The following is a 16,968-nucleotide window of genomic DNA, read 5'->3' on the forward strand; positions in this document are numbered from 1 at the left end:
GGGGAAAAAAGACTGACTATTTCTCAGAATTGCCAGTTTATGTCTTGCGATTCTGACTTTTTTTCTCGCAATTGCGAGTTACCTTTCAATTCGGAGGAAAAAGTCAGAATTGCAAGAAAAAGTCAGATTTGCAAGAAGAAAAGTCACAATTACCTTCTTTTTTTTTATTCAGTGGAGGAAACAAGCTTCCATATTAGAGTGCAACAGTCAGATTGTGGAAGTAAAAAATTTCTCTTTCATTTTCTCTATAAAGAATTTATTCTTTATTCTTTATTCATTTTCAAGGCAGATCAACCATGAACTCCAAGGTTGTTAAGTTGATAAAGCATGCTCTTGTAGAAGCTACAAGTGTGAAAATACTGTTTAATTGTAGAATTCCATGTGAAGAACTACAGTACACAGCCTATAATCCTCATGAAGCGATCCACCAATTAGAGATTATGCTGTTATGTAAACTAATATCGTAGCAAAAGTTGAGCTGTGACGGCCCTCTACTAAAAAGTATACAGTGCAACAGTCAGGTTCTGAAAGTAAAAATCCCACTCATTTTCTCCATTGAGGAATTAATTTTTACCGATAATTTACTGTAAACCCTTTAAAGACGGATCAACAGTACCGTAGGCGCAGAGGTTAATTAATGTCAGTTGGCATTACATCAACTTATTATTTAAATAATGTTAAACAGTGCAATTGTGAAAAACTACATTACATTACAAAATTCCTACCAATCGAAAAAAGCAACTCACGCTACAAGGAAATCTTCCATTCACTCATATTAGGCACTGCGAATGTTATGTAATTCACAATGCTGTATAGGAATTAAAGGTGATTTGTTCCAGAATTTTGTTGTTATGCTGGTTGAAAGTCTTGTCTCATCCTGATAGCAATCACTAAGTAAAGTAAATGTATTTACATGTCGTCTATGTAAGGCGTAGGACCATAAAATATTTGTCCAATCATTGCAATCGGTCCGAATGCAATGATACGATGTCCTACCTGCCAGTCAACGTATGTATTTCCAGCCCGATCTCATCCCAAGGCGTCATATACTGACGCTTTTGATATTTCGTCTACATCCAACGCACATGGCACCCTTTAGCGTCAATATGAGACGCAGATAGATATGGGCCAGAAGGCGCCTCCTAGCGGTCCAACCCTAACCCTATCCCAGAACTAAACCTAACCATAACCGAACAAAGCTCTGTGCGTGTCATATTGACGCTAAAGGGTGCCATGTGCGTTGGATGTAGACGAAATGTCAGAAGTGTCAGTATATGACGCCCTAGGATGAGAATGTGTTGGTATTTCTATACCACCGCACACCCTCCAGAGTTAGACAGACGTCAGGTACCGAGCAAAACAGCAGCTACCTTTTACAGTTCCTCCTGAACCAAAACAATGAGCTTACTGTCACTTGTAAGAGATGGAAACCCATGATGTTATACTCTGAGCGCTTTGTGACTCCAATATATGCGTTTCAATGGCAACACTATCAACGCCGAAATGAATCTGCAGCAGTCAGGTGGTACAGGTCAGTGCTCTTTAAGTTGTTTATGTTCATTATTATTGTAATGTTATGTGCATGAGGTAGTTGCTGTACGTGTTCATGCGTTTTGAAGGAGGCGTTGCTCTCCAAAAAATTGCCTACCCTACCTGTAACTCAAAAGAACTTAATCTTTTGTACCTTTGTCTTTCTTTTCTGATTTCTATATACTTGATTGCTTCGAATTAAAGTTTGTATATGCGATTCATCTCAGCTTGTTTTAAATCTCAGCTTTAAACTTTACTGAATAATTTATTTCTAAATGCATATGGAAAAAATAGTTCCCAGACCAAGGCTGCTGAAAAAGTGGGCGGTCACAGTTACCCTACTCAAAATGATGTCTCAATCGGCCCTTAATTAACACCTGGGGTCAGCGTTTATCCAGCAAGATTATTTACTTGATTTACGGTGGATACAACACCACAAACACTAAGCAGGCCACCTTCTCTGCAGGAAGTTTTCATCTTTCATACGCAGCCACATTTAATAACCTAATAATGATGAGGCCAGTTCCCTGTTGGCTAAATATTTTCTCCACACAATAAGATAATACAAAAGAAAGGGGAAAACACAAATAGAAAAAATGGGGAGGACAGAGAATGAGGGAGAAAGAAGCTGCAGGAGCCTGAGCTAAATGTCTCTAGTCAGGAAGGAGTTAAGGCCATAAAGATGTACCTCAGCCCTGACCCTTCACACTCCAAGGTATCCCCTGCGTGGAATTCTTATTCCCCACCAAACTGACAAAGTGTTTTTAATCTTTTCTTGCCCTCTCTCCTGGAGATTGGGGAAACAAAAATCAATACTCGCTGGCAGGCGATCTAGCAAGCGGGTGAATTACAGAGGCCGCACTCCGGCCACAGCCGCACAGAGGGAGGCCTTGGAGGCGAGGGACCTTGGGACTGGCGTTTGAGATGCAAGGGTCAGCGGTTCAGCCCAGGTCCGCAGTCTGAGGAGCGCCGTATTTACTGCAACGGCTCACACCGTAATGAAAAACAACTCTAGGTGAGGAAGAAAGGGAGAGAGAGAGAAAGGGAGAGAGGGAATCTCAGTGAGGATGCGGAGATTGGGGGGGGGGGGGGGGGGGGGTCTGTCAGCAAGCACTCAAACAAAAGCTTTGGAGGAGAGGATCGGTGCGGGTGCAGGACGGGTCATGCGTATAAAAACACATCATTACTGTAGAATTGCATGTGCGTCTAGATTGGCCGTTATCTGTTGATCATAGAGAGAATGAACTGAACTTTTAAAGGAATAGTTTACGCAAAAATTACATAATTTCATTTAACACAGAAAACGAAATGTAAATAATTAAAGAATATCTTAATAAGAGTAAAAAAGGGGGGGCTGTAAATGTAGCTTCAAAATCATTTTATAAAACGGATAGTTCCAGTCCTTGATTCTGATTAGTTGAGCCGCGTTTTAATCCGTTGTAAATTACTCAACAAACACACACCTGTGACCGCATTACATTTAGTAATACTGCGCAACTCCCGTTTGTGATTTTGTTGGAACTACATTGCTTGGCGGAGGAATAAATGTGTTATAACGTTATATTTTTGTTGCTGGTGTTTATTTTAATGAAAAAAATATATATTAAAATTTATATTTTTATGGAGTAACCGTTTTATAAAAGCAATAAGCCGACGCTTGTTAGGCACGACGCTTTGTGAATGCGCAGTTGCTTTGTGAATGTTTGAGCTTTATGAATTCAGAATTCATGCGCATGAGTCGTACAGTGCAGGCCTCATTTCATTTGAGCGTGAAAACGCCAGTCCTTATTCACTTTCATTATTTTAAAAAGAGATACCAGAATATTGACCTTTTATGTTCCACCAAAGATGTACACCTGACACAGACTGAAAGCCACGTGAAATGGTGATGATATGAACAAACTGGATAATAAATCATTATGTACAATCTTCAAAGGCATGGACTGGGAAAATCAAGCTTTAACTCTGTGTTTATCAGTCCAACTGAAAATATCCTAAATATATGTTTCCCACTATATCTCTTTGGTCTTTCACATTTATAATACACTCAGAAGCTATTCGACAAAATATAAAGCGCTTACTATTGAACAGCTAAATTTAGAAGTCTTTCTAAATCAATAGGCCGGCTGGCACCTGTCGATTTGTTTCTTTCTCTGTTAATTATCCACTCTAGCCCAGCAGCTGTCGTTAGCAAATCTAATAAAGCCAAATTACTTTATGTACCATAAATCTGCATTCTTTTTATAATGCGCTTTTAAGAGTTTAAAAAGACATCATAAAAACCTGCCATTTTAAATTAAGCTCACGGTAACACAATAGCATTCCTGACTTGTAAGTTTTTCTCTATGAGATAATATCAAAGCCAGTGACAATTGAACCTCTTTACTGATTATTAAGATTACTGCCCCTTTTGCATTTATAAATCTTTCAAAATATTGTTTATCAATGTGAAAGAGAATATCAGAACACTCTTCTCCCATATATTGGGTGCCATTTCCAGCAAGCTCATTCATGACTGACAAGGACAAGCTACAGTATATATTACCAATTCACCAAATGAAGCCTTTTTTTATTTTCTCTTTATGAAATAAGCACCTCATTTAGGTAAACAAACATTCTGTGTTGATGGGGAGATTGTTTCAGGAAGCTGTTGCAAAAATGTCAGATTACTCAATTATCCCACCACCCGACAGCTGGCAGGCAAAACAATTAGGACTGTGAAGATGATAATGATGATGATGATGAACTGAATCTATAATGCCTTTATTTTTTTAAGCAAAGCAAAATCATTTCTGCCGTGACCCTGGGCTTGTGGGCCTACATAAGGGCTTGGTCCAGATCACACCGTCTGATGCCGATTTGGGACAGACAAATGCTGGAACGACAGACTATGGTAATTATGCAAGTTTAATTATGCCTTTGAAGGCATGCATCCAGAATTGAGGCCACTGTATATAGCAGCATTTCCATTGAACATTTTGGAGCCCTGGGAGTTCATTGCTGTAGATTGATTTAGACAACAGGAAGAAGGTGAGTCTTTCTGTGATCAATGATTGAAATGTGGGTGATTTGCTCACTCTCAAAGGGCTCTTTTGCCCTTTTTCTGAGGCGATAGAGGAAATAACTGCTCTCACACAAAAAAAAAAAAATGTTTAGTAACATGAGATTAAAATCAACCAGAGTCCAGAGTCCAAAATGAAGAAAGAAAGAAAAAAAGGTATGGGACAAATTTACTAGCATAAACATGTCTTTGCAGCCATAAACACATATTTTGCATTATTACTTTTTACATTTATGTGTTTAGAAATGTATCCAGTGACTTACTTTCAAATAAATTTCATTTATTTGTTTTGAATGCAAATATATTAATTTATTGTATATTAATTTATTTGTTACAAATATTTCTTACCAGCCATGAAAATGTACTTCACATTTATTTATTTATTTAAATGTATAATTATATTTACATATACGCATTTAGCAGAATTTTATCCACAGTGATTTAGATACAAATGTATTGAAAACAAATATATTCGTTTATTATATATTTATTTATTACAAAGATTTCTTACTGGCCATGAAATTGAATTGTTTCATTTAAGTTTACGCATCTCGCAGATTTTGACCCACAGTGACTTAAATATATCTGTCCCTATTACAATGGAATTTATTAGTTTTTTCCTGACATATTTGTGACAAACAGCGCAGGTGTTACGCTTGGTTGTTGCCCGTAGGAATCGCACGACGAAGGAGTAGAAGGAAAATGTAATATAATTCCACATCTGGTACGTGTGGAATCCACAGCCGAAACTATGTTGCTGTCTGGGACACGTCAATACAAACACTTAACTTCAACAATAAAGGACGTAGAACTATGGAAAACTGAACAAAATCAGTATGGGAACAAACTAGAGTGTGAATGAGTAAGCAAGGGAACTAATAAGAACAGGCAAATGGGAAAAGAGCAAACAGACCAAAAACAGAACAGCATTACAGCAGGTCATTTGCAGCATTATATACAGTAGGAAATGAGTCTGTTTTAGTCTGTACGTCTGACAAAAAAAGTTAGACGCATTGTGCTTTTGTTTGTCGTATCTTTTCATACCAGCCAACTGGCAAGCTTAATTTACTATAACTAAAGTCTAATTTTACTTGGCGAATGTACATTTTGGAGCCCCACAACCATATCTTACCAATATCGAAAGCAGCGCCAGCCAGGTGAATCATCCTCTTGAGTTGTGGAGGGATGCCTTATTGTTGTTCACAGAGATGTCCATATTTCCAACTATAGTTTAGCTTCAGTAGACCATTGGGGTTTCAACCGCCAAACAACAAGCTCCTACACGGACACTTTTCAAAGAAGGCTTTGCACTTCTGAGTTTTGCAGTCCCGTCTCCGTTTGTTACAAATTTCATGTAGCACCTTGGCACTTATCGGGAACACTCTGCGAAACTAAACGACCTGAACTCTGGGCAACCCCCGCTGAAGGGCTTTCTCTTTTCTGTCTCTCATTTGCATTAGCATATTAGAGTGTTTTCTGGGAAAATGAGCTATAGAAATTAATTCAGGATTAATTGGTGCCTTTATCTCGTTAGGACAATCTAATTTGGGGGATGATGGAATTGTTTAGACTCCCTTTTGCATAATTGGATTGCGGTGAATAGCTGTCATTATCGTCTCTTTAGCGGTGTCTGCGGACCCCCTCTTCCTGGCCTCCACCTCGTAAAGAGCCATCATGTGTTCCGCCAGTATTTTGCTAACCCCTGAAACACAAAGCTGAGCCAGAGACGAGCATGTGGCTAACAGCACAGCAGTGATTAGCTCTCATATAAAACCATTAGTGCACAGTCAAAACTGTTCATGCAAGCTCGTACTCCATCCCATCAGACGCACAGCATATACAGTAGGTGCTAACAAAGGAGACAATGGATTGAGCTTCAGCAAAAATAGATGCTTGGCTGTATACTTGTTTTTTTATAGTATTTCAACTTTCAGATACAAGTTCTCAGAGGGCAAATGTACTAGCAGTTAAACGTGCCAACGGTGTATTTCACCATTAACTGTGTTCTTAGCAGTTTTGATTGGCAGCAGCTTTTGACAGTAGCCTAATTATCCGCCTACAACCAGCTTCATCACACACTATCATGCTAACAATAGTATCAATTTAAATTTTCCAAACCCTCATCCATCAACCTAGATGTGACCCTCTGAAGGACTACTAATCATATGTAGAAAGTGAATATAAAAACAAATGATTAAAAGAAGTCTCTTCAAGTTACCATGAAGTATATTTTATATATTGTACTTTATTAATGTAAAATACATGCTGTTTTTTATGATTTCTTGATGGGAATAATGCAGTCCCAGCATAATCACATTAATATTTGTAGGTATTTGTACATAACGATCACACAATTTGTGTATGATTGGACATACATACTTGTATTTACATACACTACCGTTCAAAAGTTTGGTGTCAGTATGATTTTTTGAATAAAAAGATGATACAAGGCATATTTGTTAAGGCCAATTCACATTGCACTGACAGACGTCACTTCTCAGATATTCCACGACCCCGACAAACGCCAACTCAACATGTTGAGTTGGCAAAACAAGTGCCAACCAATGTCAAACAGACGCCGACAGAGGTAACACACTGATCCGACAAAACCTGACAAAGCGTCTGTCGGTGCAATGTGGATTGGCCTTTAAATGAAAAATATGAAGGGAACCGAATTACAGTTAACCCTTTCACTACAGTGGACAGCTATTCAGAAAGCCATTTCTTGCATATGCATTGCCCATCAACCACAGTGGACACTAGTGCATCATCCTATACACTTCCACCAGATAAAACAATTCTCCAAACCAAGATAGCATTAGCCAATAAGCCAGTCAGAAATGCCAAGTTGTGCCGGAATATCCATCCATTCCCTATAGGAGACGCAGGTAAAAAGAAAAAGTTGTAACATCTAAGGAGTCACATCATTGTTAACTTTTCCAAGTATTGTTTTTGGATTAGGAAATTCTGATTAATCATCTGTCCCCTAAATTGGACATAATGCATCACTACCTATACTTTATACTATTACCGTTACTGTTGTTCTTGAAAATACATAATCTGCTGTAACTTTTTCGGATGTTAATAAATGCAATGTAATTTGCAGTTACGTCAAAAAAGTAATCTAATTACGTAATGCATGTTGCCCGTTACTCCCACAACTGCTGTTTTCACAAAACTCCTGATAGCTATTTTTTTTCAACAGTCCGAAAACATCAATAGATCAATGTAGATTTCAGAGGATTTCTCAGAGAGGAGAGCTATGGTAAAAATGTGTCTATTTTAAAGGGGTCATGACCTGGATTGTTTTATTCTTTTATAATGCTTTGTTTTGCTCTGTTTTGAGGGGCGTGTCTGCTGTGAGACTTCAGTGTAAACGCCCACCGCTGTGATTGGCTGACATGTTTGCATATGAAATACTGTAGCTAGTATTACATGTGGAACTCTCTCGAAAACATTTACTACGTTTTTACTATTACAGCTATCGAGATTAACAAATCGTGAAAAGTTGATCGCGTGAATAAAGATCTCATTATTGCAACGCAATTTTTGCACTCTCACGAATGCTTTCACCAAATAACAATGCAAACACGATGTAAATCCACCAGTAAGAGCTTCGTTGTGCAGTGTAACAGTGTCATTGATTTCATAATGAGTTTTGGCAAGTGTCCAGATAAACTCGCGCTGTGTGATTGACAGCTTGGGCGATTTGGAAAGGGAGTGTTCTTTGATCGCTTTCTGTATATAATTTAATCACTATTTAAATAAGATTATTTTCATCCTATTAAGAGAAACGATGTGGAGTTGATCGTTTAGTCACTGATACATAAACAGTATTGAACGATTTTGAGAGAAAGATAATCTATCTGAACTTGAATAATTACACATCAGAAATCACTGATCACAGACCAGGCATTAGAATAAACATGATTACTTGTATGTTTGTGGCGTTGCTGGCCGATCCGTGTCGTAAAAATGTCTGTTCGCAAAGCCTGCGTTGGAAATTGTGACTTATTTACTGATTTAATAAAGTTGAACCACGCATTCCTAATATTGGAGCGACTCCTAAGCTTACGCAGCGAATGTCTTCTTCCACAACCAGGCACTGCACAATAATTCGTAAACGGCATGTTTGTTGCTTGGTAGCTCGATCCGGTTTAGCAATGATTACCTCGTAGGCCTATGTTATTTAGCTATTGCATGTAATGCGTGAATCGGTGGGCGGGGCTAAATCGGCAGTGTTGAAGTAGGTGTTGATCTTCTTCTGCGGAGGCGGTGTTTGATACCTCTTGATGTCATAGATCCCCACTTTGAAAAACCTGTCGTTTGCTGTGCCTGGTGTCAATAAAAGCTTTTATTGGACTAACAAGGAAGTTTTCAGTTCTGAAACTTATAGGATATTCTTATAGTATGATGACCTCTTTGTAAGTCAAAAGCTCAAGGAAAAATTTATTTCTCAGTTCATCACCCCTTTAAACATAATTATCAGCTAATAAGGGTAAATCGACATACTTTGGTAGACTGGAGGGAGCATGATCATTTTGGGTTTTCACAGAGTTGTACCAAAGACTTGAAAGGGACTTTGATTGTACCTCCACCAGACTTTGATGGAATCACATCTTCATGTTCTGATATCAAAAGACATGCAACGTTCAATTTGTTTGAAGTTCTTCTCCATCTTCTAGTCGAACAGGAACAAACTCAATTACGTTTGCAATAATTGAAGAAGCTTTATTATATTTTATATATTGTACAGTTTTCACATGATTTTATATAATTTGATTACCGGTAATTTGTTTGTTAAATACAAAGTATTACTGTGTTATTACTGTATTGGGTTATGTTTAATACAGTATGTCTTCAGTTAAAACCAAAAATGCATACTGTCCACTCAAGTGGACAGCTGAAAAACTCTTTGAAAAATATGTGTAAAAAAAAAAAAAAAAAGTTTAGATCTTGTTTTGTGTGCCCTAAGAGCAATAAAAACACACAGAAGAAGAAGAAAATCCTGACTGATGTTGACAATTTATGGATGAAAGGGTTACAATGAGCTTCTCATGTAAAAGACTGTAGTCAGGGTAGCTTTTTAAAGCATTGAAAATGAGGCTGTTAGGGATACAGTGTGCAATGGATTGTACTGTGTTTCAACCCCAACCCCCCCCCCCCAAAAAAACACTTCCAGTAGACATACTAGACAAACTCCATAAAACAGTTTTAAAACATGAGTTGTGAAAATTATGTGATCTAAGACCTTGTACGTCTATCCCTCAGAGCCTCGTTTTCATCCAAAGTCCCTTTCAAGGACGGTCTGTTCATATTTGCAACACCTCCGGGCAGCTATTTTGGGCATCCAAGACCAAGTCTTATCTATTTGAATGAGGGAAACTGCTTGCCGAACTCACAATCTAATAACATATCTCAAATCAGCAACAAAATCTGACACAGACTGTCCCATAAAAATTGTTTCTTATGCTCAAATAGCATTAAAAAAAATGTATTCATCAGGCTAGACCAGCGCATGTGCAGTCCTAAGTGCGAGTCTCACGTTTCTATGGGAACCGGAGCTTCTAACAACAGCTGCAGTGACTTTGCATCAGCGATTGGCTCTTTTACTTAGAAGGCGGGACGTATTCCACCATATTGCACATTGCAGTTTCTCCAATTCATAAGGAATAGGAGTGGACCGTCCTATATTCTTTGTTTCATCTGCGTTAAATTCAATATGGCATCTAACCTGACTAAGGTCTCTTGGATAGACTTCCTGTTTAAGCCCCGCCCACTCCAAGTTTAATCAGAATACAAAGAATTTGGCGATTGCTGCAGATAGAGATAAAGATATAGATCTTGGCTCCGCTGCACAACCCTAAAATAGACATTCTTGAATGGGGTTGGGAAGCGAAAATCGCACACACCTCCAAAGCACGTGCACACATAAAGTTATTTTAATGTAATATTAAACCATTCAAGCGCAAGAAGACCCGCACACTGTTTTCTGTGCTGCACACACATCCAAAGTGTGCGCACAGAAAGCCGCCTCTCATACTAAATATTTTATTCCACGTCTTTTTCCACTTAAATGCACAAAAATGTGTCTAAATATTCTCTTAAACACAGTCGGTTATGTTTTAAGTGAATGTAACCAATTGACAAAGAAAACGTATTGATTCTGTGCGGCTCTTAAAGTGACAGCAGCTATTCCGGCTGCCGTCTCTGTAATAACGTTAATCAAACAACAAAAGACAGAGAAAATTCACTCACTGTTCTTGATTGAATAACTTTTGTAAATATATTTGTAATGTAGCCTACATTTTATTCATAAAGTTACATTCCATTAGTTACTATACCTGAAAACATGACTATCTTAGAACACCATTTATTTAAATCATATTTTTGATCAGTTGTATTTATTTGTTTAATTGCTAATTTGTTTTTTAATTTTTTATAATTTATATTACTTAGGCTAGTCGTTTTTGCTATGGTATTTTTAAACTATAGGAAAAAGTTATTTGTGAAAGTATTCTTTAACCTGTTGATTTTTTGTCCATGGTTTTCAGCTACAGTGAATTGTTTTGCAATAAGACTTAGTATAAATGTGAATGATATCTAATTTTTTTCTTCTTTTTTTTTTTACCTTATTGGAATCAAAATTAGGAATCAATAAGCAGAATCAGAATCGGAATCAGAATAGTTCATATTCAAACGATACCCATCCCTGTTCATGAACCCCAAACTTTGACACTCTAAAAAAATTAATAGCCAGATAAAACTGCACAATGACAATCATTTTAGTTATACAATAAACATTAAATTATGACAATGTATCCATTTAGAATTAAATCATAATGTCAAATTAGTGTTAATAAAAGTGTAAATTAAATGTGATGACTCAACAAATATGCCAACAATAAAAACAATATCAATTCTATGAATTTATTATTTAATAAATCTAAAAAGATTTGTAAACATTTGTTTATCTCTAAGGTTCTTCATACATATACAAATATGTGTCCAACACGTTTTACCTGCGATTACTAATGAGACCACGATGAATATCCCGGAGTCATCACATTACAGAAGCAACATGGGTTGCATGGAAAGGGTTTCATGTTGACTTTAAATGCTCATTTATACATGGTCAGATATGCTGTTCTTCAGCACATATGGATGTTTTGCTGTTTTTTTATCACCGTGCACTATTCTCAGAGCTGCCGCATTAAGACGTTCCATTAACAGTGATCGCTGATAGAATGGGGAGGTCACTGGAGTATCAGTTGATTCACTGTTGTCAGCACCCACAATTCTTGTCTGCCTAAACTGCTTGGTAACTATGGCAACAAGGCTGGAGGGCCCACCATTGTCTCACATGTGGTGAAAGGAATCAAGGATATTTTTTACACAGCAAGAATGAGTGTGTGACAAAAGCGAACAGGAGAAATGAAATGATACACAGCCAAAGATCGATATAAGACCGCAAAGCACTTATCAAATTTTATGGGCTCATCATAATAACTTTTTTTTCACCCACACTAAATGTTGATGACTGAACCCTCCAATGAAGTTTGAAACCATCTTCGCTTGTCTCCCATCTTGTGAGCTGGATCATCAGTGATGTGCAATTTGAAAGCATTATTATTCAAGCACAGCTCCTAATGCTATTATACTGCAGGCCATTTGAAGTTGTAAACAACAGTAGAAAGAGAAATGAAATTCAATGTGCCACTACCAGGCAGCATACAGTCCATAAAGTCTATCCCATGGGGAGAAAGGGATTTTTATAGGTATTTTTCAGGGGAAATATGATGGGGTTTGTCTCATGCTACACAAATTGTAGTTTGGCGGCACTATCAAGGTTAGATAAGCATCTAAAAGTCTATTATTTGTGTATAATGAAGTGATAAATACTGGTCATTTTCTATCGAAATACTGTCTGACAGTGTTAACAAGTAAAAATACATATGTAGGCCTATATCTTTGTGTTACTGTAACATTTAGAAAATAGAATATGGCTCTTTGTGTTCAAACACCCGACACGCACAGAATGCCGCTTCACTTCTCTTTCGCACTTGAACGGACAAAAACACACTAAATTATGCCAAAATTCCCACTTCGAGTATTCTCGTAATCACAGTCTTAAATTAGGTAAAATGTGTAAAAAGAACGTAAAGAGTTGTGAGAAAATAGGGTTTGTGTCAGATCCGCGTCATGTGTGTCTTAAAGTGACAGTAGCCTAATGAACCTGCTGCTGTCTGTGTCATTAACCCTCTGGAGTCTAAGGTGTTTTTGGGGCCCTTGGGATGTTTTGAAATGCCCTGATATTTGTATTTTTTTCAGTTGCTTATAAACATATTAATGGCAAAGGTGTAATTACACTCTATTTAGCACGAACATGGCTATCATAATATGTGAGCAACATATATGTACATGTTTGCATTTTTGAGAGAATATTATTTATGCGTGGTTATTCAAAAAACTCAAACTTAAATTGTCTGATATAAGACCACAAACGACCAACTTCACATATTCCCACAATACTTTTGACTAATGGATCTTGTCGGCTAGAGTATTTACTTCAAAATGATCTGAAAATCATCCGGGCTAATCGTTCACATTAAACAATAGATTGATTTAAATTTTGTAAGACACTTTTTGTTTGGAAAGGCAATATGCAGGTGGGCGTGAATGATCCAACAAGGTCATGAATAATGTCCTCATTCACACCTGAGAGACAAAGGAGACCTGCTAATGCTGCAGTGCATACTAATGAGCCTTAGGTGTCACTGTGGCTACAAGAAAAAATGCAAAGACAACACACACACATATATACATACATATATACATACATACATATATATACCGGTATATATATATATATATATATATATATATATATATATATATATATATATATATATATACATATATATATACATATATATTACTACAGAATTGGTTCAGAGTTGGAAACATCTTGAAAAAAAGTGTATTTTTCCACAAACTGTATGCTTGCAAATTGTATAATATCCAAGGTAAACATTTCTAGTAATTGTGCAGTTAATTCTCATTCGTATTTTCAGAAAGTTTTGGATTATGTAGGCTATCCTCTCCCCAAATTTGTCACTAATAAAACACAAAAATAATTTATAGAGAAGGCTTATATTGACCTTTTAAGATTTTGTTTGCACCTTGTAAATTAGGTTTTGATGTGGCAGTAAAAGCTTTATAAATAATCTATCCAAAACGAAATTTTGTCTTTCATATTTCGTCTGTAACATATGGTCTTTTATAATATATATTAGGGCATAAATGTTAATTTGCAGTTTAATATGTTGCTTATACAAATACATTTTATTTCAACGTATTCAGTCGATTTTTACTCATCTCAGTAGGCAATATAGATAGTTTGCTAAAAGCGAAACTCGCGCAAGCTGTAGTAAACAACATGCATATGTGCCGTGCATTCATTCAAACACAGAAAAGCGATTCAAATTTAAACAGTCTTTTGCGGTTTACAGACACCATTTCATATCGCGATTAGAACAAAGCACTTACTGATGATCTGCAGCTGGATCCGTTGTTCGGCTACTCCAGCACGTTTGAGGTAAAATTTCCAGAATTATCACGATATTATTATTCCTCACAGCGAGTGTGTTTTCCAGCTGTTGTGGGCGTTGACTGGTTTGCATGTGTTGCTTCAGATTATCTGCGTTTGAATAGCGCGCGCTCTCGATGGGCGTGTCACATTAGCGGAGTAATGAGGTGCCAGAAGGATAATGAGCACAGCTGATCTCTCGCTCTTTTTATATAGATTACATAAACAGAGAATATTTGTTTTAGTTTTGAATTAGATAATTTAAAACTACACACTTAAATGATTATAGAGATATATAGCTCATGTCTGAGTGAATAGTATTCGCTGAGATTTGTTTAAATTTAGAAACGTGCTTCAGAAAAAAAGTTCACGGAGACGGAGAGGCATAAAGCACTCCCTGTTTACTTTCTTTATTTTACAAAAGCACAATGTTTTATTTCGATTGTAAGTGGACACATAAAAAAGTAGACATTTAACAGCTTATTTTCTCATATTTCTTAAGGCTGTATGACCAAAACTGACTGAGTATTTTAGGTCTATTTTGCTGCTATGTAAAAAAAAACGAGCAAAACGCGCCCGCGCGTTTGCCGACCCCAGGGGGTTAATGTTAAAGGTCCTGTTCTTCGTGATCCCATTTTTTAAACTTTAGCTAGGGTGTAATGTTGCTGTTAGAGCATAAATAATACCTGTAAAATTATAAAGCTCAAAGTTCAATGCCAAGCGAGATATTTTATTTAACAGAAGTCCCCTTTCAAAGCCTACAGCAAACGGCCGGTTTGGACTACATCCCTCTACTTCCTGCTTTAATGATGTCACTAGAACAGTTTTTTGACTAACCTCCGCCCACAGGAATACACAAAAAAAGGGGGCGTGGTCTTGTTGCGTTCCTACAGAGAAGAGGAAGAGTTGCGTTTGTAGAGTGTTTGTCGCCATATTGTCAAGACGCTGTTATTTTCATCCTGTTATCGTCAAATCACCTTACAATAACACTGAGCGCATGCATCTCCACGTTATGGTAAGAGGCGTGACCTTTCCGGGCAACGTGCGCTAAGCTGCTGTCAAATCACAACACAGGAACCACTGGCACAATCAGAACTCGTTACGTATTTCTGAAGGAGGGACTTCATAGAACAAGGAAGTCATCAGCCCGTTTTTAGGACAGTGAAAACAGCGGTATACAGATAAGTAAAAAAAATTAAAAATACTGTTTTTTTACACGCGAAACATGAACACATGTTATTGCACACTGTAAACACAATCAAAGCTTCAAAAACACAGGAAAACGGGACCTTTAAAGGGGTGGTTGAGTATGATTTCACTTTTCTAATTTTTGTTTGTGTGTAATGTTGCTGTTTGAGCATAAACAACATCTGCAAAGTTACAATGCTCAAAGTTGTTGTAGTCCAGCACATTTGGGAGTCAGCTCAAACTGTAGCATCTGTCTTTTCACATGCAATAGAAAGTCACTCTGTGTGCATCTCACAACAGTTCCTATACTAGCAATTTAAAGATTATCCTGACAGAATATGCAAATTGAAGATAGTTAACGCCACATCAGCAACATAAATTCATCAACTAACCATTCAGAGACGTCCTGTTGCATTCTACGTGTTGTCACTTCTTCTTGAGTCTCTCCGTCGTTGTCTGACTCCGTTTAAACATAAAAGGCAGAACAGTTTCTGTCACTTTAGTGTGTCTGCGTGATGTAATCGGAGCTGCGAACACATGAGCTCTTGAAACCCCGCCCTCTGTGTCGGGAGCAGCTAATTTGCATTTAAAGGGCCAGACACAAAACGGTGCGTTTTTGCTGACCCTCAAAGAAGTGACAGTAATTTCTGTATAGGCTACTTAATTGTTAGACCTGAAAATCTTGAGGCACTGTTTAAAAGGCTACATGGGCCAAAAACTATGAAGAACAATATGCATTTTAGCAGGGTTTTCAAAAATCTGAACCGGCCATCCTGGGCCAGTAGAGAAGAAGAAGAAAAAACAGTGTTGACATGAAGCGTCCACATGAAAATAATCCAAACTGGCAGTAGTAACAAACGTAAACGTGACGGATACTGGATAAAGGCAAGGGTACAATTTAAGTAGCAGACTCAACAAAGGAACACAGGAACTAATGAATAAAAACTAAAAGTCCATGAAAACTAAAACAAACTGAACTTAACTGTGACAGGGCACAGGTAAATGTGACCTTTATTACAACGGGTTTATGTGAAGATTGTTTTAAGCTCACTTAAATTAAAAGTTGTTATATATATTGTAAAGCCTATTAAATGTTAAAATTATAGATTTCAGTTATACTGTAATGTTGAATGGCCACAATTGAGAAAAAAATCCATGTAATAGAGACAGAGTAACAGTGATACTGGCCTTCTATAGTGCCTAGTAAAAAGATGCCATTAAACACATATTTAAAATATACTGTCTTTAAATAGTAGTTTCTACATTATTTTTAAAGTATTAGCCTACAACATAAAAAAAAAATATATATATATAAAAAAATATATATATATAATGTTAGGTTAATTACAGAAAATTGTGTGATTTGTAAAAAAAATATATATATCGATTTACAGCACTATATGTACACAATAAGTGCATTGTATCAAATTATTAATTTAAATGTTAGTAGTATAGTTAGACACCTGATACAAAGTGGGACCAAATATTGAATAGTATTGAAAATATTAATAACTTTGAATCGTACATGTCTTTCAGGTCACAACCAGTCTGCACACGTTGAGAAGCAAAGAAAAAAAGGAGGATAGTAGAAAAGCAGAAA

At 36.9% G+C, this 16,968-nt stretch overlaps 1 protein-coding gene across 1 annotated transcript in view; it reads right to left on the reverse strand.

Moving 5' to 3' along the window:
* Positions 1 to 15,929, reverse strand: part of pbx1a (pre-B-cell leukemia homeobox 1a) — an 88,775-nt gene extending 72,846 nt beyond the window's left edge. The window contains exon 1 of the mRNA XM_079611911.1: positions 15,761 to 15,929. The gene's annotated coding sequence lies outside the window, so the exon portion shown is untranslated. The remainder of the gene's footprint in view (positions 1 to 15,760) is intronic.
* Between the last annotated feature and the right edge of the window lie 1,039 nt (positions 15,930 to 16,968).

This window comes from Phoxinus phoxinus (genome assembly GCF_949152265.1).
Source record: "Phoxinus phoxinus genome assembly, chromosome: 5".
Lineage (NCBI taxonomy): Eukaryota > Metazoa > Chordata > Actinopteri > Cypriniformes > Leuciscidae > Phoxinus > Phoxinus phoxinus.